General features: G+C 40.4%; 1 long non-coding RNA gene across 1 annotated transcript in view; it reads right to left on the reverse strand.

Annotated features, from left to right (window-relative positions):
• LOC133251701 (uncharacterized) overlaps positions 1-25,225 on the reverse strand; it is a 60,917-nt gene extending 35,692 nt beyond the window's left edge. The window contains exon 1 of the long non-coding RNA XR_009737743.1: positions 23,631-25,225. This is a non-coding gene — a long non-coding RNA (uncharacterized LOC133251701). The remainder of the gene's footprint in view (positions 1-23,630) is intronic.
• Between the last annotated feature and the right edge of the window lie 332 nt (positions 25,226-25,557).

Below are 25,557 nucleotides of genomic sequence, written 5' to 3' on the forward strand. Positions count from 1 at the left end.
TTAGTGCGTTTTATCAGATTATTGTGTACTTTTAAAACTTTATTTTTTTTTTTTGCTCTGGGGAATCGATTAGGAATTTTTGCAGTATTTGTAGTTCACTTATTTGTACAACCATGTAACAAATATTTGCCTTTGTTGTGTAGATCATGAATATCTTTTAAACTCCCCAAGTCAGGGACTATTTCGTTTATCTTTGTATATCCCGGCACTTAGCCTGTAGAAGACAAATATTTGTGAAATATAAAATTGCATTCATGACATCAAATGTCATAAAGGAGAGAAGTCAGAAAGTACTGTTGAGTAATCTCTGTGCGAGGAGTGTTTCATGTAGATTAGCCCATGTAATTCTCACAATAACCTTGAAGCAGGTACTATTATTAACCCTGTCTCACCAATAGGAAAGCTGTGATCAAGGGAAATATAATATCTGGACCGAAGCCATAAGGCCAGTTAGTTGAGGACTGAGGATTTAAATCCAGGCATCCAGACAGCGATCTTTTGCAGAATATCCTTGTAATAGTTATCCTACTATGGAGAAGCCTAGAAGGAAGGGGACGGTATCTAGGATCTGTGAAACCATTCTCTGATGTGAGATAATGTCCTTGCTGAATTCATACACTTCTGGCCTTCAGTGTGCCTGCTCATACACCTCTATCACTCTCTCATAAAACTGTACCTCCACACTCACTGCACAGCTTTCCCTGAGCCACCAGCTCCTCCCATAGATCAGTGTAGGCCGTGGGCCAAAACACTTTGAGACTTTTACACCCACTTTATTGTCAATTTAAATTTCTGGTGTTCCTTTGCCACACTTTTTTTTAATTCCTTTCCTTCATCAGATTAGCCCCTTTATCTCCTGTTATCCTCAAAAGGGAGTACTGCTTATAGTTACAGAATAAGAGCAAATCACTAAAATTTCGGGGAGATGGGGGGACCTGCTTTGATTGTTATTGTACCTTTTCTTCTAAAACAACATAACTCAGTGTTTACAAGCATGAGCCAGATAGCCCATCAGACAGCCTGTGTCCTATTTCTAGCCCTGTTCTGTGACCTAAGGCAAGATATTTTATGTTTCTGGGCCTTCATTACCTCATCTGTATAATGGGCATAATAAGGGTATCTATCTTACAGGACTATTCGGACCATTAAATCGGTAAGTATATTTTAGTAAAACTTAAGAGCATAGTGCTGGCATGTAATGACCCCTATAAAAGAATCAGATAAAGAAATATACTCCCATCCAGAAGTATACATGCTGGATATTCCATTGTTAATCTGAGCGTAACCTCATGAATAAATTATTTGAACAAAGAGGACTCAAACAGTCAGCAAAAGCAAAAAAAAAAAAAAAATGGTAGCTATAACGCATCCAAAACAACATAAATTCTCATGTGCCATTATCAGTATGTGATTCCTTAAAGATAAACTATCTTCAGTTCAGCTCAGTTGCTCATTCGTATCCGAATCTTTGCGACCCCATGGACCTTAGCACGCCAGGCCTCCCTATCCATCACCAACTCCCAGAGTTTACCAAAACTCATGTCCATCGAGTAAGTGATCCCATCCAACCATCTCAAACTCTGTCACCCCTTCTCCTCCTGCCCTCAATCTTTCCCAGCATCAGGGTCTTATCAAATGAGTCAGCTCTTCACAACAGGTGGCCAAAGTATTGGAGGTTTAGCTTCAACATCAGTCCTTCCAATGAACACCCAGGACTGATCTCCTTTAGGATGGACTGGTTGGATCTTCTTGCAGTCCAAGGGACTCTCAAGAGTCTTCTCCAACACCACAGTTCAAAAGCATCAGTTCTTCAGTGCTCAGCTTTCTTTATAGTCCAACTCTCACATCCATACATGACCACTGGAAAAACCATAGCCTTGACAAGATGGACCTTGGTTGGCAAAGCAATGTCTCTGCTTTTTAATATGCTATATAGGTTGGTCATAATTTTCCTTCCAAGGAGTAAGCATCTTTTAATTTCATGGCTGCAATCACCATCTGCCGTGATTTTGGAGTCCAAAAAAATAAAGTCAGCCACTGTTTCCCCATCTATTTGCCATGAAGTGATGGGACCAGATGCCATGATCTTAGTTTTCTGAATGTTGAGCTTTAAGCCAACTTTTTCACTCTCCACTTTCACTTTCATCAAGAGGCTTTTGAGTTCCTCTTCACTTTCTGCCATAAGGGTGGTGTCATCTGCATATCTGAGGTTATTGATATTTCTCCCGGCAATCTTGATTCCAGCTTGTGCTTCATCTAGACCAGCATTTCTCATGATGTACTCTGCATATAAGTTAAATAAGCAGGGTGACAATATACAGCCTTGACGTATTCCTTTTCTTATCTGGAACCAGTCTGTTGTTCCATGTCCAGTTCTAACTGTTGCTTTCTGACCTGCATACAGGTTTCTCAAGAGGCAGGTCAGGTGGTCTGGTATTCCCATCTCTTTCATAATTTTCCACAGTTTATTGTGATCCACATAGTCAAAGGCTTTGGTATAGTCAATAAAGCAGAAATAGATGTTTTTCTGGAACTCTCTTCCTTTTTTGATGATCCAGCAGATGTTGGCAATTTGATCTCTGGTTCCTCTGCCTTTTCTAAAACCAGCTTGAACATCTGGAAGTTCATGGTTCACGTATTGCTGAAGCCTGGCTTGGAGAATTTTGAGCATTACTTTCCTAGCATATGAGATGAGTGCAATTCTGTGGTAGTTTGAGCATTCTTTGTCATTGCCTTTCTTTGGGATTGGAATGAAAACTGACCTTTTCCAGTCCTGTGGCCACTGCTGAGTTTTCCAAATTTGCTGGCATATTGAGTGCAGCACTTTCACAGCATCATCTTTCAGGATTTGAAGTAGCTCAACTGGAATTCCATCACCTCCACTAGCTTTGTTTGTAGTGATGCTTCCTAAGGCTCACTTGACTTCATATTCCAGGATGTCTGGCTCTAGGTGAGTGATCACATCATTGTGATTATCTGGGTCGTGAAGATCTTTTTTGTACAGTTCTTCTGTGTATTCTTGCCACCTCTTCTTAATATCTTCTGCTTCTGTTAGATCCATACCATTTCTGTCCTTTATTGAGCCCATCTTTGCATGAAATGTTCCCTTGGTATCTAATTTTCTTGAAGAGATCTCTAGTCTTTCCCATTCTACTGTTTTCCTCTATTTCTTTGCACTGATTACTGAGGAAGGCTTTCTTATCTCTCCTTGCTATTCATAGGAATTCTGCATTCAAATGGGTATATCTTCCCTTTTCTCCTTTGCTTTTCGCTTATCTTCTTTTCACAGCTATTTGTAAGGCCTCCTCAGACAGCCATATTTCTTTTTTGCATTTCTTTTCCATGGCGATGGTCTTGATCCCTGTCTCCTGTATAATGTCACGAACCTCTATCTATAGTTCATCAAGCACTCTGTCAGATCTAGTCCCTTAAATCTATGTCACTTCCTCTGTATAATCCTAAGAGATTCGATTTAGTTCATACCTGAATGGTCTAGTGGTTTTCCCTACTTTCTTCAATTTAAGTCTGAACTTGGCATAAGGAGTTCATGATCTCAGCCACAGTCAGCTCCCAAAAAGCATTATTTGCCTCTAAAGTTTTCTCTCTCTCTCTCTCTTTTACTTTCTTTCTCTTTCTGCTTCTCTCTGCAGCTGTAAACTGTTACTTCAGACTTTTACTATTCTACTTCCTATGCACAAACAACACCTCCAGAGTTAATTCATTGACAAGGTTTCCTGGGAATTCACTGAAGACAAAGATCACATTAACATCTACAGCACAAACACACACAGTGTGATCCCTGTGGTGTCAGATTACCTCATAAACACCGACAGGCAGGACTTGTCCTCTGTTCTTATCTTTTTTCCTTTAACATTGACTGCCCTCACCACCTGCAAAAAGAACAGCTTAAAAAGATTAATTATTAATTTTTTAAAAAGTGACTTCAAACATTTCACAAGTCAATGTAGGCGGGGGAAAACCCCAGTAACTGGCTGAATAGTCGCACTTGACATTGACTTGATCATTTTATTTATTCTTTTTTTCTGTCCTGAAAACCTAAAGGGCAGTTCAACTTTATGACATCTGATATACAAATGCCTATGAGTTTAAGAATGTGCTGGTGTTAAAATATTTATTGGTTAAATCTGACAGTCATGTTTATAGTCTTATCTCCAAAGACCTGTGAAGCATATATTACTAAATGAAATACCTATATTGGGAAGTTTTGTTATCAGAATACATAATTTTCCTATTTAGTTTATTTGCACATACTTGCTCTAAGCTAAAGAATTTCAATGGCTTCTGGATTTTCAGCTATTTCTTTTAAATGTCTGTGGAACTGAGTATGCAATAAATCACTGTGATTGGCAGTTTTGGCATTTCACAGAGGTGAATCTCTAGCACTAACTGTGGGACCCAAGAATTTCAACACAGGATATCAAGCCTGTCAGACATTATGTTTTCCATTTTTTGAAGCAAAATATCGAGTCACCTTGGCCCACATGCTGTCAAGTAGCTGTAAAAATGACCTAAAAATCATCAGCTATAAAATATTTATAGTATGGGTATTTGGGATCTTTTCAAGCTCCAAAGAATTTAGTACCTTTGACAAATACTTTTGGTGCCTAAAATGTACAAGATACTGCCCTACTCTCTGTCAAGATAAAACAGGCAACCGACAAGAGCTGACATTTCCTGGTACTCACTCTGTGCCGGGCACTGCTCAAAGCATACACGAGTCAGTAATTTGCCCCACAGCCCTATAAGAAGGTGGCATTTATCTCTCCCATTTGAAAAATAAGAAAGCAAAGCCCAGAGAGGAAAGCAATTTGCTAGAAGTCACATGTCTCTTAGGAGGTAGAACCAGGATTTGAACTCAGGCTATCTGAATCTAAAGCAGCTCTAATCATATTTTATTTTGGCCATTGAGAAGTTATAAGTATAATGGGAGGAAGAAAGGATGTAGGATAAATTTATAAATAATCATAGATCACACCATAAGATGTAGCAGTAAAAATGTTATGGGGTAGAAAAAGGGTTTGAACCCATTTTTATCAGAACTGAAACATCTTATTAAAGAAAGTGGCATATTGATTGGCACATTAGGGGTGGTTAATACTGAAAGATTTAGAGCTGGCTCAAGGCTTTCTCAGTGGAGGGAAAGGCCAGAACTGAGACACAGAGATGAAGGGATAGGAGGCATGGTGGGAGAACAAATGGTTCAATGTGGTACATTCGGAATACAGAAAAAGCTTAATGATAAGTCAAGCTGGAGAGGTAAAATGAGATTTTAAGCAATTGAAGAATATTAAATACTAGCTCAAAGAGCTTTGCAACTTGGCAATGTGAGGTTTTAGAATTTCTGGATGAGTAAAATGATTAAAGCACTGCTGGGGAAATATTTATCTAGCACTGGAATTTTAATATATTTATCATCTATTCCACTTTTCGTGTCAAACCATATGATATGAAATATCTATGTTAGGAATAGAAAATAGGAAAAAATGGAGATGAGAGGTATTTTTAGTAAAACCAAGATGGATCTAGTTACTATAATGCTTATGAAGTTTAAGCGAGTGCAGGGCAGAAAGTGAAGAAGAACTAAAGAGCCTCTTGTTGAAAGTGAAAGAGGACAGTGAAAAAGTTGGCTTAAAGCTCAATATTCAGAAAACTAAGATCATGGCATCCGGTCCCATCACTTCATGGGAAATAGATGGGGAAACAGTGGCTGATTTTATTTCTGGGGGCTCCAAAATCACTGCAGATAGTGATTGCAGCCATGAAATTAAAAGACGCTTACTCCTTGAAAGGAAAGTTGTGATCAACCTAGACAGCATATTAAAAAACAGAGACATTACTTCATCAACAAAGGTCCATCTAGTCAAAGCTATGGTTTTTCCAATCATGTATGGATGTGAGAGTTGGACTATAAAGAAAGCTGAGCATAGAAGAAATGGTGCTTTTGAACTGTGGTGTTGGAGAAGACTCTTGAGAGTCCCTTGGACTGCAAGGAGATCCAACCAGTCCATTCTAAAGGAGATCAGTCCTGGGTGTTCATTGGAAGAACTGATATTGAAGCCGAAACTCCAATACTTTGGCCACTTGATGTGAAGAGCTGACTCGTTTGAAAAGACCCTGATACTGGGAGGGATTGGGAGCAGGAGGAGAAGGGGACGACAGAGGATGAGATGGTTGGATGGCATCATCGACTCAATGGACATGAGTTTGGGTGAACTCTGGAAGTTGGTGATGGACAGGGAGGCCTGGCACGCTTGAGGTCGCAGAGAGTCGGACACGACAATGACTGAGCTGAACTTGCAGGATGGATCTGGAGAGAGAAGAGCTCATGGTCAATGATCCCTGATTCCTCTCCTTGGGTTACCCTTGAGAATCACCAGAAGCACTTTCAGTATCTCAGTGCTCAGGACACATCCCAGACCAGTTGCATCAGAATCTCTGAGATTCCAATCCAAATGTCAGTGCTTTTGAAACTCCCAGAGAGATGTTACTGTGCTGTCAGGGTTGAAAACTACTGCTCTAGTAATTTAAGTAATGAGACTTTGACCTTCAGGGCTGACGTGAGAATGGAAAAGAGGGAAGGAATCTGAAAGATAGTTTGAAAAGAAAAATCAATACTGCTTTTTGAAAACGCTGGGAAAATTGTTCCCAGAGCTCTATTCCTTTTTTTTTTTTTTTTTAAAAAGTCCCTTTTCACACATGATACACAAGTTTGGAAAATTTGACAAGCTGAATCAGAACGTGAAGCTTCATTGATGATGAGGCGAAAGGTTGTCCAGGGTGCGTGATTCATGCGACAGCGACTCACTCTCCTGTCTACACCTTAGAGTGACTACCGTCTCTCCTGTCTCCTTAGAGGGATTTTAGGCGCATCATATGCAATGATACAGAACAGAGACTCAGAGGAAAAGGCAGCACTACATTCATGTCAGCTATTAGTTTAAATAGAATCACACTGAGTAGGTTCACATTAAACTCATAACTACTCCCCTGGGATGATAAACTAACCTCGTGATTCCATGGTGTAAATCACCTTTTGAAGGTGTTTCTTAGTTGAACCTCAAATTTTAGATCCATAGGTTGTGCTCACTGCTCGGCCAAGAGTTAACCCTTTCGCTACAGCAGAACCAACAGAAACATAGGTTGACAGGCATTTAGAGAGTCCGTACTGGTTACTTTTAATTGAATAAGTGACTGGACATTAACAGCCAAGAAGTTTGCCCTGCTATCTTTATTATTTCCCATGTTTTACGTGGTCATGTTCAAACTGGCTGGAACAATGGGGCAGTTACAGTTACTCTACCCTTTGACTGCTGACCATTATTACTCTTAAAAACGGTTTTCAAATAAATTTGACTGAGCTACCAAACTTTAATTAATCAATTTTCTGTTGTGTTCTTACCAGCACATGAGGGAAAGAGATTAGAAAAGGGACAAAATGAGTTGGAACCACTCCCTTTAAAACTGCAATGCAGTTGCAACCTACCTCACACCATTACCCTTTGAAATCATATCCAGTCTCAAAATTATGAATATTAATTATTTTATCCAGTACTCTATGTTCCCAACATGCTTTACAATCACATTTAGTTAATCCTCATAAAATCCCATTGAGGCATGCTAGTGTTAATATTCTCATTTTATAGCTAGAGAAATCAAGGTTCAGAAACATTAAAAACAACTTGTAATTGAACAAGCCAGTTGAAAGGTGAGATTTTAAAGTCTATGTGACCTCTCTCTTTTTTTTTTTTTTTTTTTGCAGCTTACTGTCCTCCCTAAGAAATTTTCATGTTAAAGTGCTCACTGGATGAGTTTTCTTTCCTGTAACTCCAGAGCCTTACTGGGCCAAAAATCTTTACATTTGGTAATAGATCCATTAAGTAATCAATGATAGAATTTATACAAGGTTACTTAAGTTCTCTGCAATTCAAGCATCTTTGTTAAAAAAAAAAAAAAAGTACTGATCCAGAAAACTGAGACATTGGATCTAAGATAATTCCTGAATCACACACTGCTTCACATTGTGGAAGTGGTAAGAAGCAGAAAGCCAAGTGACAGGTCCAGGCCAAGAAAAAATTTATAGATGTTTGCAGGGAAGTCAATGTTTTATGTTTTGCCAGTATTTTCCCGTTTCTTCCCTCTCAATTGTATCACTGTTTAACCAACAAAATGTATCTATCTGACATACTGTTACTGGCAGCCTGCTGTGGGTCAGGCACTCCATGAAATACTGGAAATATACAAGGATGTATAATAAATACACATTCCAGCCCTGTGGTTCACAGTTTAGTAGGGGAGATAGATAGACATACTTGTGCTGAGTGGGAAGCAAGGTGGGGTGAGAACATGAAGGAAGTACCAATTAACCAACTAGAGGAAGAAGGAGATGCCCACAACAGAAGCTGCGACAGCCAGGTGTTCCGTGAGTGCATGGGAGTTGCCTAGGAGAGAACACAGCACATTAAGGGAGGAAAAGAAAAAGTGGCATTCTTCCTAGGGTGCTTGGTTACATTCTAACAGGATACCAAACCATAACTAGAAAGAGCAAGCAGTATTTTCCTGATCTGGGGTCTTCTCTGCTATTTTTTGTTTGTTTATTTGTTTTTCCAAATTGCAATCCATATTCAATAGCTCATTATCCATTTTCCACAGCTCAAGTCTAAGTAGTCAGGGACCGCAGAAACATAGTATATGGTTAAAAGGTGGACAGTACTGATGTTGGGAACCTCCAATTCAAGGTCACCAGCTGGAGGAAAAAGGAGAGAGAGAAGAAAAGAGAGAGAGAGGACATAAAAGGAGAGGAAAGAGAGACAAGCAGCGACTGGCCCTGATATTTACAAAAGAGTGCTCTTGGATGTGATCACATTTGGACTGGGCCTTAAGAGCTTATTGTATCAAATGGATTAATGGTTGTGGAAGTGCTTTGTAAAATGAAGAAACTACACGAATAAGTGCCATTATTATGGAGAGTGAGCTTCGGCCTCTAATAGAAATGGGTCCCACTCTTGCCAGGTCTGAACACAGCTGTGCTCTAGAGCTGTCGGATCTGAAGGGAAGATAGAGATGAGAGGTCTGGGAGGATCTGAAAGACCATGTGTGTGCATGGGCGTGTGACCTCCTTCGGCTCTGTTGCATTTCAGGGAGAATTTCCTGTGCCTGTTCAGCCGTAGCCTGCCTTTCCTGCAGGATATCAAGCTCCAAGTTTACAGTTCCTATCAGGGAGCCTCTTTGTTTGAACAAAGCCTCATTTGTTAGGAAGTGTCACAGATCAGCGTGTATCAGATGCAAGATTGAATGTCCCTCAAGCACAAAGACAGGCAAAGCTATGCCAGGATACCAGCAATGGGGCTTTTCACCATGAGAAAACAGATGGTCAGAGTGAAAAAGGCCAGTCTTTATGGCAAAGAAATTCTTCCAGCCCACACCCTCACCCCCAACCCCTCCCCCGGCTCCATTTCCCCATTCACCCTCCTCCCCCTACTCCTCTTTCACTCCATTGCACTGACGGAAACATTCGATATGCGGCAACATCATCCGATGTTTGTGTCTTTTTAATTAAACCAAGAGATCGGGAATAGGGACGCCCTTGTCTTTGTGGAGAGATGATTTCAAAATGAAGATAATAGAACCTCTTTCTCTGCAGGCTTTCAAGAGGCTTGTGTGTAATTTGTCCTTTGCAAGAGCAATCAAAGATAACCGGTGTGCAATTGATTACGGGCTTTGTGTCCTTTTAATTACTTGTTTCTACACACTGGTTGAGTTACATGCTGAAAGCAGATCTGTCTGAGTTCTCTCTAAGCTGTAGTGCTTTCTTTTGCTTACATGGTTTAATAATAAAGCTATTAGTAAGCCACCACCACATAGAACAATCCTATCAGACTGGGATAGATCTTGATTCTTGCCTTTCTTTATTCTTCTAATAGGCTATTAGATGTTTTTATGGAAAACATGGCTAAAGAATGCTACATCATTGCTTAACTATACAAAAATATTCTACAATTTCAGGAGGGTAAAGTCTGCCTTATTCCCAAAGTAGAGTTCACAGGGCAGAAGGATTAGAGCTTATATAACATGTTTTCAGTTCTTTTTAATTAACAAAGACTACATTTTTTTCTTTCTCTTTACTGAATACTATCTATCAACTGATATAGCTAAATTCTCTTGAAAAACCATAGGAAAAAAAATTTCAAGTTTAGCACAATATATAGATCAGATTTTTGTATTGTTTGTATTCCATGTACTGAAAAATGTTGTCAAGTCAGTAAATGCCAAATGAGAATATAGGAACGATTTTACTACTATTTTATGTTCTCCACCTAGAAGTTGAGAGAGATAAAAAAAAGGCGGGGGAGCTTTCCAATAATAGAAAACTGATTAAATGTCTATGCCACTATTTACTTACCTTCTACTAATTTATGCCCTAGAGAAGAAGAAAAGCTAAAAGTTGTAACCGTGTAAAAGAAACCCATTTAATTTCAATATGTCACTTTTGAGACTACAGCGGCTGAGATAGGAAATGAGTGGAAAGCTTAGCCAAGTGTGTGATCCCCACAAAAGACACTAAATTCAGGGGCCTCGCCTCCTGTTTATCAGATCTCCATAGACGGGAGCTCCCTACAAATGGTGAAACTAACCCGCACTGTCGGGAAACCTGTAAGCTTGGATCCCCACCCACCTCCCATGCTCTCAGGTCCTGTAAGCATCACTGCTGCTTGGCATTATATTCCTCCTCCTTCCCAGAAATGCTGTCTACTTTGCAGGCCTGTATCTGTCTACAAAATGTCCTCAGCAACATGGGAAATATAGAAACTTACCTTCTTTGAAATATGATTCCTTCTGCCGAAACAGCTTGTAGTCTATGCAAGGAAATAAGTCTTAAACAAGTGAAATTGTCAATGAAATAACAACTGAACATGTGCCATATGATCCTACAATCCAACTCCTGAGCATATATCCAGAGGAAATCATAATTTGAAAAGACACATGCACCCTATTGTGCATTGCAGCACTGTTTACCATAACCAACACATAGAAATAACCTAAATGTCCATCAACAGATGAATGGATAAAGAAGATGTAGTACATATATATGATGGAATATTACTCAGTCATGAAAAGAGTGAAATAATGCCATTTGCAGCAACATGGATGGACATAGAGATTATCATATTAAGTGAAGTAAGTCAGACATGAAACAACAGACTGGTTCCAAATAGGAAAAGGAGTCCGTCAAGGCTGTATATTGTCACCCTGCTTATTTAACTTATATGCAGAGTACATCATGAGAAATGCTGGGCTGGAGGAAGCACAAGCTGGAATCAAGATTGCAGGGAGAAATATCAATAACTTCAGATATGCAGATGATACCACCCTTATGGCAGAAAGTGAAGAAGAACTAAAGAGCCTCTTGATGAAAGTGAAAGAGGAGAGTCAAAAAGTTGGCTTAAAGCTCAACATTCAGAAAACTAAGATCATGGCATCCAGTCCCATCACTTCATGGGAAATAGATGGGGAAACAGTAGAAACCGTGGCTGACTTTATTTTTCTGGGCTCCAAAACCACTACAGGTGGTGATTGCAGCAATGAAACCAAAAGACGCTTACTTCTTGGAAAGAAAGTTATGACCAACCTAGACAGCATATTAAAAAGCAGAGACATTACTTTGCCAACAAAGGTCCATCTAGTCAAGGCTATGGTTTTTCCTGTGGTCATGTATGGATGTGAGAGTTGGACTATAAAGAAAGCTGAGTGCTGAAGAACTGATGCTTTTGAACTGTGGTGATGGAGAAGACTCTTGAGAGTGCCTTGGACTGCAAGGAGATTCAACCAGTCCATCCTAAAGGAGATCAGTCCTGGGTGTTCATTGGAAGGACTGATGCTGAAGCTGAAACTCCAATACTTTGGCCACCTGATGCAAAGAGCTGACTCATTTGATAAGACCCTGATGCTGGGAAAGATTGAGAGCAGGAGAAGAAGGGGACAGCAGAGGATGAGATGGTTGGATGGCATCATTGACTCAATGGACATGGGTTTGGGTGGACTGCGGGAGTTGGTGATGGACAGGGAGGCCTGGTGTGCTGCGGATCAAGGGGCTGCAAAGAGTCGAACACAACTGAGCGACTAAACTGAGCTGAAGTCAGACAAAGCCAAATACTATCTTTGTATTATAAGTCACTTATATGTGGAATCTAAAATATGATACAAATGGACTTAATAGACATAAAGATTTAATAGACAAAAAAACCAGACTCACAGACTTGTGGTTTCCAGGGCTTGGAAGTGGGGAGGGATGGATTGGGAGTTTGGGATTAGTTCAGTTCAGTCGCTCAGTCGTGTCCGACTCTTTGCGACCCCATGAATCGCAGCACGCCAGGCCTCCCTGTCCATCACCAACTCCCAGAGTTCACTCAGACTCAAGTCCATCGAGTCAGTGATGCCATGCAGCCATCTCATCCTCTGTCGTCCCCTTCTCCTCCTGCTCCCAATCCTTCCCAGCATCAGAGTCTTTTCCAATGAGTCAACTCTTCGCATCAAGTGGCCAAAGTACTGGAGTTTCAGCTTCAGCATCATTCCCTCCAAAGAAATCCCAGGGCTGATCTCCTTCAGAATGGACTGGTTGGATCTCCTTGCAGTCCAAGGGACTCTCAAGAGTCTTCTCCAACACCACAGTTCAAAAGCATCAATTCTTCGGCATTCAGCCTTCTTCACAGTCCAACTCTCACATCCATACATGACCACAGGAAAAACCATAGCCTTGACTAGATGGACCTTTGTTGGCAAAGTAATGTCTCTGCTTTTGAGTATGCTATCTAGGTTGGTCATAACTTTCCTTCCAAGGAGTAAGCGTCTTTTAATTTCATGGTTGCAGTCACCATCTACAGTGATTTTGGAGCCCAGAAAAATAAAGTCAGCCACTGTTTCCACTGTTTCCCCATCTATTTCCCGTGAAGTGATGGGACAGGGGATTAGCAGATACAAACTATTATAAATAGAATGGATAAACAACATGATGCTTCCCAGGTGGCTCGGATGGTAGAGAATCTGCCTGCAATGCAGGAGACCTGGGTTCGATCCCTGGGTCAGGAAGATCCACTGGAGAAGGGTATGGCAACCCACTCCAGTATTCTTGCTTGGTTAGAATTCCATAGACGGAGGAGCCTGGTGCGCTTCAGTCCATGGGGTCACAAAGAGTCAGACACAACTGAACGACTAACACTTACCCTTTCACCTACTGTATAGCACAGGGAACTATATTCAATACCCTGTGGGAAGCCATAATGGAAAAGAATATGAAAAACAACTTATATATGAAGCAGTTTGCTGTACAGTAGAAATTAAAACAACATTGCAAATTAATACTTCAATAAAATAAATTTTAAAAAAGTAAACATGATGAACTCTAACTTAGAAGGAGTTCAATACACATAAAGCAGACAAATGAGACCTCAGACTAAGTGAGATGTAAGCTGTGCTGAAGCATAAATAGATATAGAGAAGATTGGGAAAGGCAAAGAGAAAACATTCTCAAATGAGGCTTCACGAGGCAGTGATGAGTAGAGCAGGAGGTTTGAATAGGAAGAAGTGGAAAATTAAGAAGCACTGATAATATCAGCCTTTCAATTACAAAGATTCTTAAATGTCAGACATTCTTTTTTAAAAAACAAATATTTATTCAGTGCTTTCAGTGTGATGTGTTAAGCTAAGTACTGGAAATGATAAAAGGAGCAAGATATAGTTTTTGTCCCCATGAAAATCACCATCAGGTGGAAAATACAAGCTCAGCCTTTCAAATGTCATAAATTACTGTGTATTTATATGCCATTCCAGCAGATTTTCATAGCTAAATTAATAAAATAATGCTGTTTATTCGATATGTTTCTCATATACCGAGAATAATGGATTATCTTTCCGATAGTTACAGCACATAAATATGTTATGCTCCTCCATGTTGGTTATTAGTTCTATTTTATGAATCTTATCATGTTTCTCTTTTGTTTCCCTTTCCAACTGCTTGTTTTCATCAGCATTTTCTGTCTCCATTATCACAGAATTTGATTCAGCATTTACTGGATCTCTTCTCTGATGTTTAGGGGCTTCCCTTGTGGCTCAGACAGTAAAGAATCCACCTACAATAATGAAGACCTGGGTTTGATCCCTGGGTTGGGAAGATTCTCTGGAAGAGAGCATGGCAACCCATCCAGTATTCTTGCCTGGAGAATCCCCATGGACAGAGAAGCCTGGCGGGCTACAGTCCATAGGGTCGCAAATAGTCGGACACAACTGAGCCACTAACACTTTCACTTACTTTCTCTGATGTTTCACATTATCAGAGTTCTTCCACAAGATTCCGTCATTTCCTAAAGATTTTATTAAACACACACATACCCCAGATTCTTAGAATGCTGGAGCGTTGATGTGATAACCACAGTAATCTGATCTTTAGGGAACCACACCTAAGCATTACAAATATACAATTTAATGAGATATATGTCTAAGCACTGCATTTGTATAGTTCTATAACAGAGTTATGATTTAAGTACTATGAGAGTAGGGAACGAAGGGGCAACTAGCATGAAAAACGTGGAGGTAAATTTATATAGATAAATTTCTTTGGATGTAAAATGAGTGTTCATATAATATAATCTAAAAACAGATACTAGAAATTCCTATCTCCTCTGCATCTCTTCCTTTGATGAATCTTCTAAATTATTTAGAAATGTAGCATTTTTTATTTCCTTCTCTTTCAAATGCCCGCCCTACAGACCGTGCATTGTCAGTGGGCTCTGATGCAAATCGCTTCGCAGCAGAAACCACTCTGCCATTATACTCTAATTTGCAGCCAAGCTGGCTTTCAGCTGGTGTCTTGTCCTTGGGCTATCATTCACTGTCAGGACTCTCCAGGGTGCACCAGCTGCTCTCTTAACGGAGAGAAGGAGGGAAGCAGTCATATGTCACTGATTCCCCAAAAGAGCCTGCCTTGACTACCACGATTCCTCCTTGGTTCCGGGACTGATAATCGTGTATCCAGGATCAGGGCGGCCTCTGGGCAAACTGGTGAAGTACGTGATATTTTCCTTAGTTAACATCTCTTTTCCTTTGGCCCTACTTTCTACCATGTCTCAGGCTGGACTTGGCCATTCCAAAACTTATTCCGGCTACCATCTCTAGATAAAGATTCAATCTACTAGAACAGTAATTTTCAACTAAAGGGTTAATATTTATCCCCGAAGCATACTTTACACGAGTGGAATGGGTGTAAAGTCTCACATACAATGTCAGGCAGTTTATAAGACTATCCTTGAAGCCAGCCTAGGATAAGAACTGCTGCCTCAACCTTCTTTCCTGTTTTCTCTTTCTTCCTCTCTCCATCCTTTTTCCCATTTCTCACATCTCATTCTCTGATAAGAAAAACATTCCAATCAAAATCATGAGAAAGTGTTCAAAAAGATTTTCACTATATTTTTGAAACCTAATTTGCTTTTTTAGGAAAGTGTAAGTGAAATAACTGAAAATAGAGCTGGTTAAAGCCAAACTTCAACTAAAAGGAACCATGGATTTATTTCTTGTGTATCCTCTGGCCACATAGCTGCTGTCGAAACAACTGCAATAAACTGGTCTAATGAAACCTTGGGTACAGCACATAAGGAATTCTGAAGAGAAATTTCACATTTTTCTTCTTTTTGAGAGTAATTAAATATCAATTTAGAGAGACTAATGGTTAAAATTTGCTCCCCTTTGGACTGAGCAATGGTGATTCAATTTTAACAGCTGCCAAGTGCCTCCCAATGATTATGTTTTCAAGAAGCAGCATTTGTTTTAGAGCACAACTGCAGGTGGTGCTTGCTTATCTGCAGGCAGGATTCTGCAACAGCCAACTAGGAATCGCCTCTCCTCCTATGACTTTCAAAATGTCTGGGGCCTTTTCCAGAAATGGAAAAAAAAATTTTTTTTTAAGGTCAGTAAGAGCACACCATAGGTAATACATGTACAAAATAATTGAGAGCTAAAGGAAAACATAAAAAAAATACAATACTATGTTGCCATCCCATTCTAGTATCCCCAAAAGTAATTGTTATCACAGGCTTCTGAGGTGACACAGTGATCACCTGTGCTCCAAGGACTCCTGTCAATGCAGGAGACACGGCAACCCACTCCAGTATTCTTGCCAGAGAAATCCCGTGGGCAGAGGAACCTGGCGGGCTACAGTCCAATAGGTAGCGAAAGAGTCAGATGTGACTTAGCAACTAGAGGAAAACAGTTGGACACAACTTAATGACTCAACAACAACCCTAGGCATCTCATTTGAGTATTTCATGAGATGGATTAGCCCCAAAATTCCATAAGATGGATTAGCTCCAAAATTCTGATTAATTCCTCTTGATAAAATACTTTAAATGATCTTATCATTTCTGTACTAAACTTTAAAAAAATTGAAAACATTCTTTTTGAGCAATTGTATTGGGTGACGTCTTAGCCGATCTTGGATCTTCATTAGGATCATTAAAAAATATATATGATCATAAAGCTAAAAAAATCTTTCTTGGCCCTTGAATGGAAATTTTGCAATGTGTGAAACAAAATCAGGCCATGTCGGTCCTATATACCAAAGCGAAAATGACAAAAATGTGATGTATCACTGTATCCCCCTTGATGCCTATTTCAAACATTGCTAATTGTTTATATTTTCTGCTTAGCCCAGGCACAATGTCAGAATGCTTCTGAACATAGTTACACATGCATTCAAACCAATTGTTTGAAAGTGACAGATGAGATAAAGCTCATTCTCTATCTCTGCTAGATCACTGATAGAATCACTGGGCCATCGCAAATGCAGCAGAACCACCTGTCTGATCCTGGATTGAGCACAAGGCCCCAATGTAACTCTTTTCTCTTCCATCAGACAGGGGCCGAGGTGGTACACTCCGGCCTGTGGGCCAAATCTGGCTGTACTGTTTCTGTATGAAAGTCTACTAGAAAAAATGGCCATACCCATTTGTTCACATGTTATGCATGACTGCTTTCCCTGCTTTGAATTACATAAACCAGAAATTCCACAAGCTAGGTCCAGTTGGGTCTTTTCACTTTTATACAACAATGATAGGTATTCCAGAACTTTGGATTCTGATTTGCCACCTTGGATATCATTATCTCCTCCAACCAAGGACGTTAAAAATTCCTATGTTACAAGAAAGAACAAAATAAGAGACTATTGGCTTATAGATCCCAGTGGCATTTGTATGTAAAGAGCCATGAAACCATGCTCCTAGCACTGAAAACAGACATGCAGTGTGATATCAAAGCCAAGGTTCTAGTCCCTTCCCCCACCTCTGCTTCCCATCAGCTCTTTCCCCAGCTTGGAGATTCAGGCTTGGCTTGTACATGTTCTGGAGGCTTTTTCTAAGCAGAGAAAATTACTTCCCAGTGAGTTCTCTGGTCAAACACCATGCAAAACCTATCTGCCATTCCTGCTGTGGCCAGCCCTGAGGGTCACTAAAGCTCTGATAAGGAGGTATGCCTGTTAACACAGCATTACACTGCAATTATAAATTTTTATATGTAAGCTGCTATACATGGCTTCCCAGGTGATGCTAGTGGTAAAGAATTGGCTTGCCAAATCAGGAGACACAAAAGATTCAGTTTGATCCCTGGGTGGGGAGGAAATAGCAACCCAGTCCAGTATTCTTGCCTGGAAAATTCCATGGACAGAGGACCCTAGTGAGCTACAGTCCATGGGGTCAGAAAGAGTTGGACACGACTGAAAGACTGAGCACAGCATATATACAAGCTGTTATATGGGGCTTCCCTGGTGGCTCAGACAGTAAAGAATCTGCCTGCAATATGGAAGACCTGGGTTCAATTCCTGGGTCAGGAAGATCCCCTGGAGAAGGGAATGACTACCCACTCCAGGTTTCTTGCCTGGAGAATTCCATGGACAGAGGCTACAGTCCATGGGGTCGCAAAGAGTCAGGCACAACTGAGCAACCAACACGAACTGCTACATACATTTATGTTTGCCAACTCTGATAAATCTAATAATTCTTTCAATAGCGTTCAAACAATAAAACGTCTTGTTTGTTACCTTTATAAAGCATCAAATCAAAATATTCAGGAGTTTTAAGACACAAAAAAGAGAAAAGGGTGGGGTCAAGTGGGGAATTAATGTCTCTTGAACACCCCTCTATGCCTTGAGCTTTATGCTTTCCCATACGCAACTTCATTTATTCCTCATGGCATCCTGTGACACAGAAATGATTCTATTTATCTTATTGAAAGTTTCCTGACATGGATGAACCCAGCAGACAATTGGTCACAACATTGCTGACTAAACTAATGAAACCTCACTTAAGGTTTTTTGCAGAGTCTGAATCCCGTATTGCTGTGGAGTGCCATAGATACTTTTGTTGCTGTTATTCCAAAATTCTGATATCAGAAGAGAAGGAAATGCAGGGAATAGAAAAAGAAAGGGGGAAAGGTAACGAAAGTGTTGGGGAAAGAGGCAGTGGACAGAAACCTTGGGAAAAAATTTAAAATTATATATTTCTCACGCTCAAGCTTATTGTTAAAGCATATTCCCAAAAGATAATCCCAACCAGACAAAACCACATGTGTCAGCTATGAGCAGATGTATATTCCACAATATGTGCTGGGAGGACAAAAGTCCTTTGATGGGAACTTTAAACGATATTACTTAATTCCACCGTACCTGATGCGCATAGGACACATTTCTGAGAGGTTTTGCTGTGGCAAGAATAAAAGGATCCCAAACAGGAAATTCCTGCTGGGGTTCTGTAGCTGGCTCTATTGTGAATACTGCAAAGTCAGCTTAGGCAGCCTAGCATTGTGGAATGGCTAACTGCTCACAGTATGTCTGTTCCCTTGCAAACCCATGTGAACTCACCACAGAGGGAGATGTTGCTGGGACTGAACTCTGCACATAACAATGAAGACTTAACAGCAGTCCACTGTGGGGGGAACAAGAGGTCAGGGGCAGCCTCTGCCTCTTTAAGAGGCATTTTCCAACTGACTGGCAAATGCTCAGCATTTCAATTCCTGCTTCGCAAGGAAAGGAAATGAATTGCAACTGTATTCCACTGAGTTTTAACTATAGACAGACTTGGTGGGTATCTTTCAGATTTACTCAGCTTTATTCTATATATTCTTCTAGCAGTTTAATTTGCAAGCAACAGCCTTCAACAAAACCAGCTCAGATATCATTCAAATAATTTAACTGTTTTTGCTTCCCAGCTGCACACGTTTCAGAAAAGGGCAGAGTCAATGATGTATACTGGAGATTTTTCTTTTCTTTCTTCAATCCAGATTTGGCCAATCCAGATTAGCAGTTAAACTGTTTTCTTTTTAGGACATTCCCAGAATTCGCTGATCCCTAACAACTGTTGTTTCTCCGCACCACCCTTCCAGCCGTTACAGGGAGTGGTGAAGAGCTTGAGGTCTAGAGACAAACCATCTGAATTCACATTATGGCTCTGCCACTTTGTAACCTTGGGTAATTAATTAGTCTCTATAAACCCCAGTTTTACTCATCTATGAAACGGGGGGATTCTGACTTGTAGGGCTTAATGAAGTTCAGTGAGCTAATGCAATCAAAGCATTTAGCTGAGAGCCTTGAATAGAAAAAGAAAAGCTTCCTCCCCGCCACCGCCCTCTGACCCCCAGTACTTGTTGGGGGGGTGGGCGGTGGGGGGCGGTGCTGCTGTAATCATTTGTTCTGATTGTCACAGTGCCTTATGGTCCCCTTTTTAAAAAGTCTTGTGTAAACTTCCTATTTTCCCTTTAAATTCCCCTCCCATGATCTATGACTCCTACCTAAACCATTTCTGATAGTGTTTCCTAGTTCCCCAGGAGTCCAACAACAGACTGTTTCTATTTCCTTCCACCTTGCAATGCAGTATCCTTCCCTCTAGATCTAGCAGTAGGAAAAACAATGTGAGAGGGAAAAGTACAGGTGAAAAAAAAAAAGAGAGAGAGAGAGAGAGAAAGTAAAGAAAGCTAGATATATGTTATGCTGCTGCTAAGTCACTTCAGTCGTGTCCGACTCTGTGCGACCCCATAAATGGCAGTCCACCAGGCTCCACTGTCCCTGGGATTCTCCAGGCAAGAAAGATATGTGCTATACTTGCCTTGTTAAAAGATTAGGATACAATCTTATCCTGGTATCTCATTGTGGTGATTGAGATTAACCATCTATTTGATATTTAGGTCACTTGCATTAGAAAAAGAAAGAAATTATAATTCTTTTACCTTCAAATCCTATTTTAGTACAGCTAGGAGAAGGCAATGGCACCCCACTCCAGTACTCTTGCCTGGAAAATCCCATGGATGAAGGAGCCTGGTAGGCTGCAGTCCATGGGGTCGCTAGGAGTTGGACATGACTGAGCTACTTCACTTTCACTTTTCACTTTCATGCATTGGAGAAGGAAATGGCAACCCACTCCAGTGTTCTTGCCTGGAGAATCCCAGGGATGGGGAAGCCTGGTGGGCTGCCGTCTATGCGGTCGCACAGAGTCAGACACGACTGAAGTGACTTAGCAGCAGCAGCAGCAGCATACATACTTTTACACTTAGTACTTGATAAACTTTAAGCTGTTAGGTGGCTTTAATAGAAAACTGGATCTATTTAAAAAAAACAAGTCTATCCCTTAAAAATAGCAACACCACCTTCTTGAGGCTTTCTGCATTAAGTCACTTGCTTTCACAAAGCAATGCCTTCTGCCTTCAGTCATTTATTTTGGGGTATACAATCCCTGCAATTCTTGATAAGGAAAAAGAAAAAGACTGTAAATCATGACAAATAGAGAAGAAAAAAAAAAAAAAGAACCGAAAAAAAAAAAGAAAAATGACTCTGATGTGCTGAAGACTTCTGTGTGAAATGCCCATCATCCTCTCCATTCACTCTGAATTAAGCAAGTGGTGCATGACATGAATGGAAGCTGGATCAGCAGAAGGAGGTCTACAATCATGCCCATCTGGTATGCAGGTGTTTGCACAGAATCTCCCCAGCCAAACTTACAGAGGGTGGCATTTTTGTGGAGCTGACTCCACACTAGGACAGAGAAAGAAAGAGAGGGAAACCACGCATTATAGTAAGTGATGCCACTCTCAGTTTCCACCTACCTTCAAAGAGTTGTGCTCAAATTTCATCTGCAAAAAGATCTCTTAAGAAACTTTGTAAAAATTCAGAGGCCTGAACCCTTCCCAATAGATTTACTTTAATTGTATACCTATGGCATGTTCTGGAAATCCGCTTTCGACAAACAATCTAGGTTATTCTAATACAACTGTTCCTTAGTCTGTATTTTCAGAAGTACGGCTTTAAGACATAGAATACAATGGATAAAGAACATCTAGAAAATAAATACTTTTACAGTTTACAGCCATTCTCATTATGTGAATATTGACTACATAATGCCTGTAGCATTCACAAACATATTAGAATATTTAACCAGAAAACACACAAACTCTGAATATCATAAAACCGTTTAAAAGTAATGTGTGTCCTTATTTACTAGGTCCAATACCTACAAAGGGAAACTAAGCACAAGTCAAGTTTGAATGCTAGTGATTCCTTAAACCTATCATAAACCTTTGCCCAATTTCACTTGATTCTTTTGGCAACTGGATGTGAGAGTTGGACTGTGAAGAAAGCTGAGCACTGAAGAATTGATGCTTTTGAACTGTGGTATTGGAGAAGACTCTTGAGAGTCCCTTGGACTGCAAGGAGATCCAACCAGTCCATTCTGAAGGAGATCAGCCCTGGGATTTCTTTGGAAGGAATGATGCTCAAGCTGAAACTCCACATCATGTGAAGAGTTGACTCATTGGAAAAGACTCTGATGCTGGGAGGGATTAGGGGTGGGAGGAGAAGGGTATGACAGAGGATGAGATGGCTGGATGGCATCACTGACTCGATGGACGTGAGTCTGAGTGAACTCTGGAAGTCGGTGATGGACAGGGAGGCCTGGCGTGCTGCGATTCATGGGGTCACAAAGAGTCGGACACGACTGAGCAACTGAACTGAACTGAATATATCCTGTGTATTGCTGTTTATTGTCTTTTTTTAAATCAGTATCAAATATAAATGAATGTCCCCTAAAAATTCTTCTCTGAAACAGCTCTCAACAACCAAGAACCACTCACCTACCTACTCACTTATCCCAAGATTGGGAAATAGAAAAGATGAACCTAAGAAATGTTCAAAAGCCAGATCATATAAATATCTTTGAATCAGGTTGAGTTTAGACTGTCTTCAGTAGGTGATGGGAAATCATTGAAGCTTAGAGGAACACCATGATCACAGTTATTTCATGGATTTCACATAGACTGTAAACTTTAAGGGTTTTGTGATAAAGTATATGAACAGATTCTGCTGAAAATAAAAAGATTATGTCTTAAATAGCATATTGATATGGTAAAATTACAAGTCATTAATTATTCAAACATCAATCTAAAGTAAAGAAAAAAACTAGAATGTAGCACTTCTCATTAGCCTTAAGAATACATTTCTAAGAGTAATGTCCATTCAATAAATATTTATTTCATGCCTATATTATGTTAGGCACTGTGCTGGGTGTTGAGAAGAAAAGCAATGAGGCTGTCCACTCTCAGGGTGTTTACAGTCTACTGAGGCAGACATTGAATAAATAATCAAACAAGCTGTGGGTTTTCCACATTCTCTTTGCTATTCCTGCTATTCCTAGCAGTATGATGCTTTGATTTCTTTTCAAATGGAAGGCTTTTCCATATTCCTTCTATTTTAAGGACTCCTAGCAATCATCAGAGGTCTCAAACTGCCTGCAGACCTATTTTTTTTGGCCCATACAATGCTGAGGTCCACTGGGTTTGTTGTTGTTTTTTAATTTTAATTCATTTCCAACATAAAATATGAGCTTCCAATTTCTCTTGAATATTTGGCCCTACTGAGCCTCAGTTTCCACAAGGCTACAAGTGTCTGGAGCTGAGTAGCAGCTATCCTTTTCAAAAGTAAAATGTTCTGTCCACTTGGCCAACTTTAAGCCCAGTCCCTATCACCTCCTGACATGCAGATCAAGAGTCTGCTGGCATTGATCATCTCCCTTGAGTTGCTATTTTTCTTACCCTGGCTCAGTTCCCTCATCAGCACTCCTTACCAGACTCTCCTAGACAGTCGAGTTTGCAACTGCCACTCTACAGAGAAAAACTTGGCGAAACTTACAAAACTTACAAAATCCTCTTCAGAGTGTTCCTTACCCTGGTTCTCCTGCTCATCAAGTCTCTAGACTAAGTACATAATCAGATGTTGTTCAACACTCATTTTATTTCTTTAACTATTTCTTCAACTTTTCAAGTGTGCCTTTTTCTTAAATCCGTTTAGTCCACACAAACCAGATTGCTCATTGGTTGGCCCTGAATATGACCTATTTTCGGTTACGTTTCTTACATCACTAGAATCTCTCCATCTAGAACACGTGCCAGCTCTCCAAACTCTGGCTGCCCACTTGCACCCGCCCTCAGGTCCAGTTCAACCCCCCTACCTTTTCCCCTGAAGCCATCCAGACTTCTCTAGCCACCGCCCCCCAACCTGAACCTCTGTAAGGCCCCTCAAGCTTTTACCTTACCTTACAATACTGCTTTCTAGGTGGCTCAGTGGATTAAGAATCTGCCTGCAATGCAGGAGACGTGGGAGACTCTGGTTCGATCTCTGGGTTGGGAAGATTCCCCTGGAAGAGGGCATGACAACCCCACTCCAGTATTCTTGCCTGGAGAATCCCATCGACAGAGGAGCCGGGTGGGCTGCAGTCCAGAGGGTCGCAAACACTCAGACCTGAGTGAAGAGACTGAGCACGCACACACTGCTTTCTATCTTTGAACTCCTTGAAAGCGGAATCCTGTCTAATTTATCTTCCTTTTCCCATTAGCAGAGTGCCAAGCAGAAAGCACTAATCATTTGTACAATAAATGAAGAGAGATTCTACTTGAAATTAACTGTAAAGCAAGGAGCTGAAAGTATGTAACTCCCTCTAGGATACGGATGGTTGTTTTCAACGCTCAAGCTGCACAGATGTGCGCTTGTTTGGGGCCTTGTTTTGTGTTTGTTTGACCTCTTACTCCCAACACTTGCTTTCCCATACACGTGTCCAGTGGAAACATGCCCATTCATTCCGTGTGTTTTGCCAGTTCCTTATTTAGTAATCTAGTCCAGTAGATTTTCTTTTATTTTTTTTTCCTTAAAATGTTACACAAAACAAATTTAATTCTTGGTTCTAGATTAGTGCCATAACAAAATTTGGGATTTTTCTTATTTTTACTTGACTATAAGCCCTTTAGGGTAAGAACACTTAGCCACCATGTCTTACCATATCTTATACACTATGCAATAAATGTTTTTGTAATAAGTGTCTTTACTCTATTTTTAGAATCTGGACATTGAATTCTCGAGCCAGAATATATCTTTGTAATTTTGGAATAAGTATTACTTTCTACCCATTGTAAAGGCAATGTGCTTTTCTCTAAAATGAAAAAAAGAAAGGCAAGAGTGTATGCAGAGACATTAAATTTCTTAAGCAAGTTTTCATACAACTAGTTAGTGTAATCATCTGTACTATTTAAGTTGTGAACGGACTGAGCAGAAAATAGAAGTGCATTTTGGAAAATGATCTTGTATAACCACCTGCTGCTCTAGGCAAGGGTGTCCTGAAGTCTCCAGTCCTCCATTAAGCTTCTCAATTGGCCCTGCTGGAGAGCTATGTGCTAAAGCACCAACGGTGCACATACAAAATTTTCCACTTGCCACTTAGCAGTTTCACTCCCAAGGTCAAAGAAGATTAACTTTTTCTTTTTATAAGCAACCTTTCAACCATGAGTTTGCCTCCAGCAGGGCTGCCTCCATGCTCCTGATCCCTGCCTTCTATGTCAGCCCAACACATTTTGATTTTAAAATGAGTAAATAAATAAAAATAAAGACAGGTTTTTCTTCTAGAGAGTAAGATTTCAGAGCCTAAAGAGCCCACAGGCAGATCACCTACAACTGCCCAACTTAGTCATAGGGCCCAACTTGGCAAACTGCAATTCACAAGCCTGTTTTTTTAGTTCCAACCTGTTTCATACTCAAGCTAACCCAGCTATTTGCCTTATTCCCAATTCCATGGGGAAACCAAAGCCTTTCTGGCTGAATCGCAGACACAACACCCTATATTCAGGCACAGCTTTGGCTTTGGCATTGACTAGAAGCACCGACGCTGGTAGCCTCCCCTTTGATTGTCTCTGTCACTAGACACTAGAGTGCCTGTCTTAAGCACCCAGTCCGGGTCTGTTTTCACCAAGTCCTGCCCCCTTCTGTTCTTAGTTCAAAGCTCATTTCCTCTGTCTTGGCTGTTTCCAGGCAGATTCACTTGTTCTCTTTCTCTCGCAAACCTGGGCAACTACACTGTGTCTTGGTCTCATTTCCTGATGTCAATCAGCTTCAATGCCTCTTAATCCTCTGTCAATAGATGGGAAGACACTTTTTGATTGGTGGCCAAACCTTTGTGGTTCTAATCTAAGGGA

This window comes from Bos javanicus, chromosome 7 (assembly GCF_032452875.1).
Source record: "Bos javanicus breed banteng chromosome 7, ARS-OSU_banteng_1.0, whole genome shotgun sequence".
NCBI classification, from domain to species: Eukaryota; Metazoa; Chordata; class Mammalia; order Artiodactyla; family Bovidae; genus Bos; species Bos javanicus.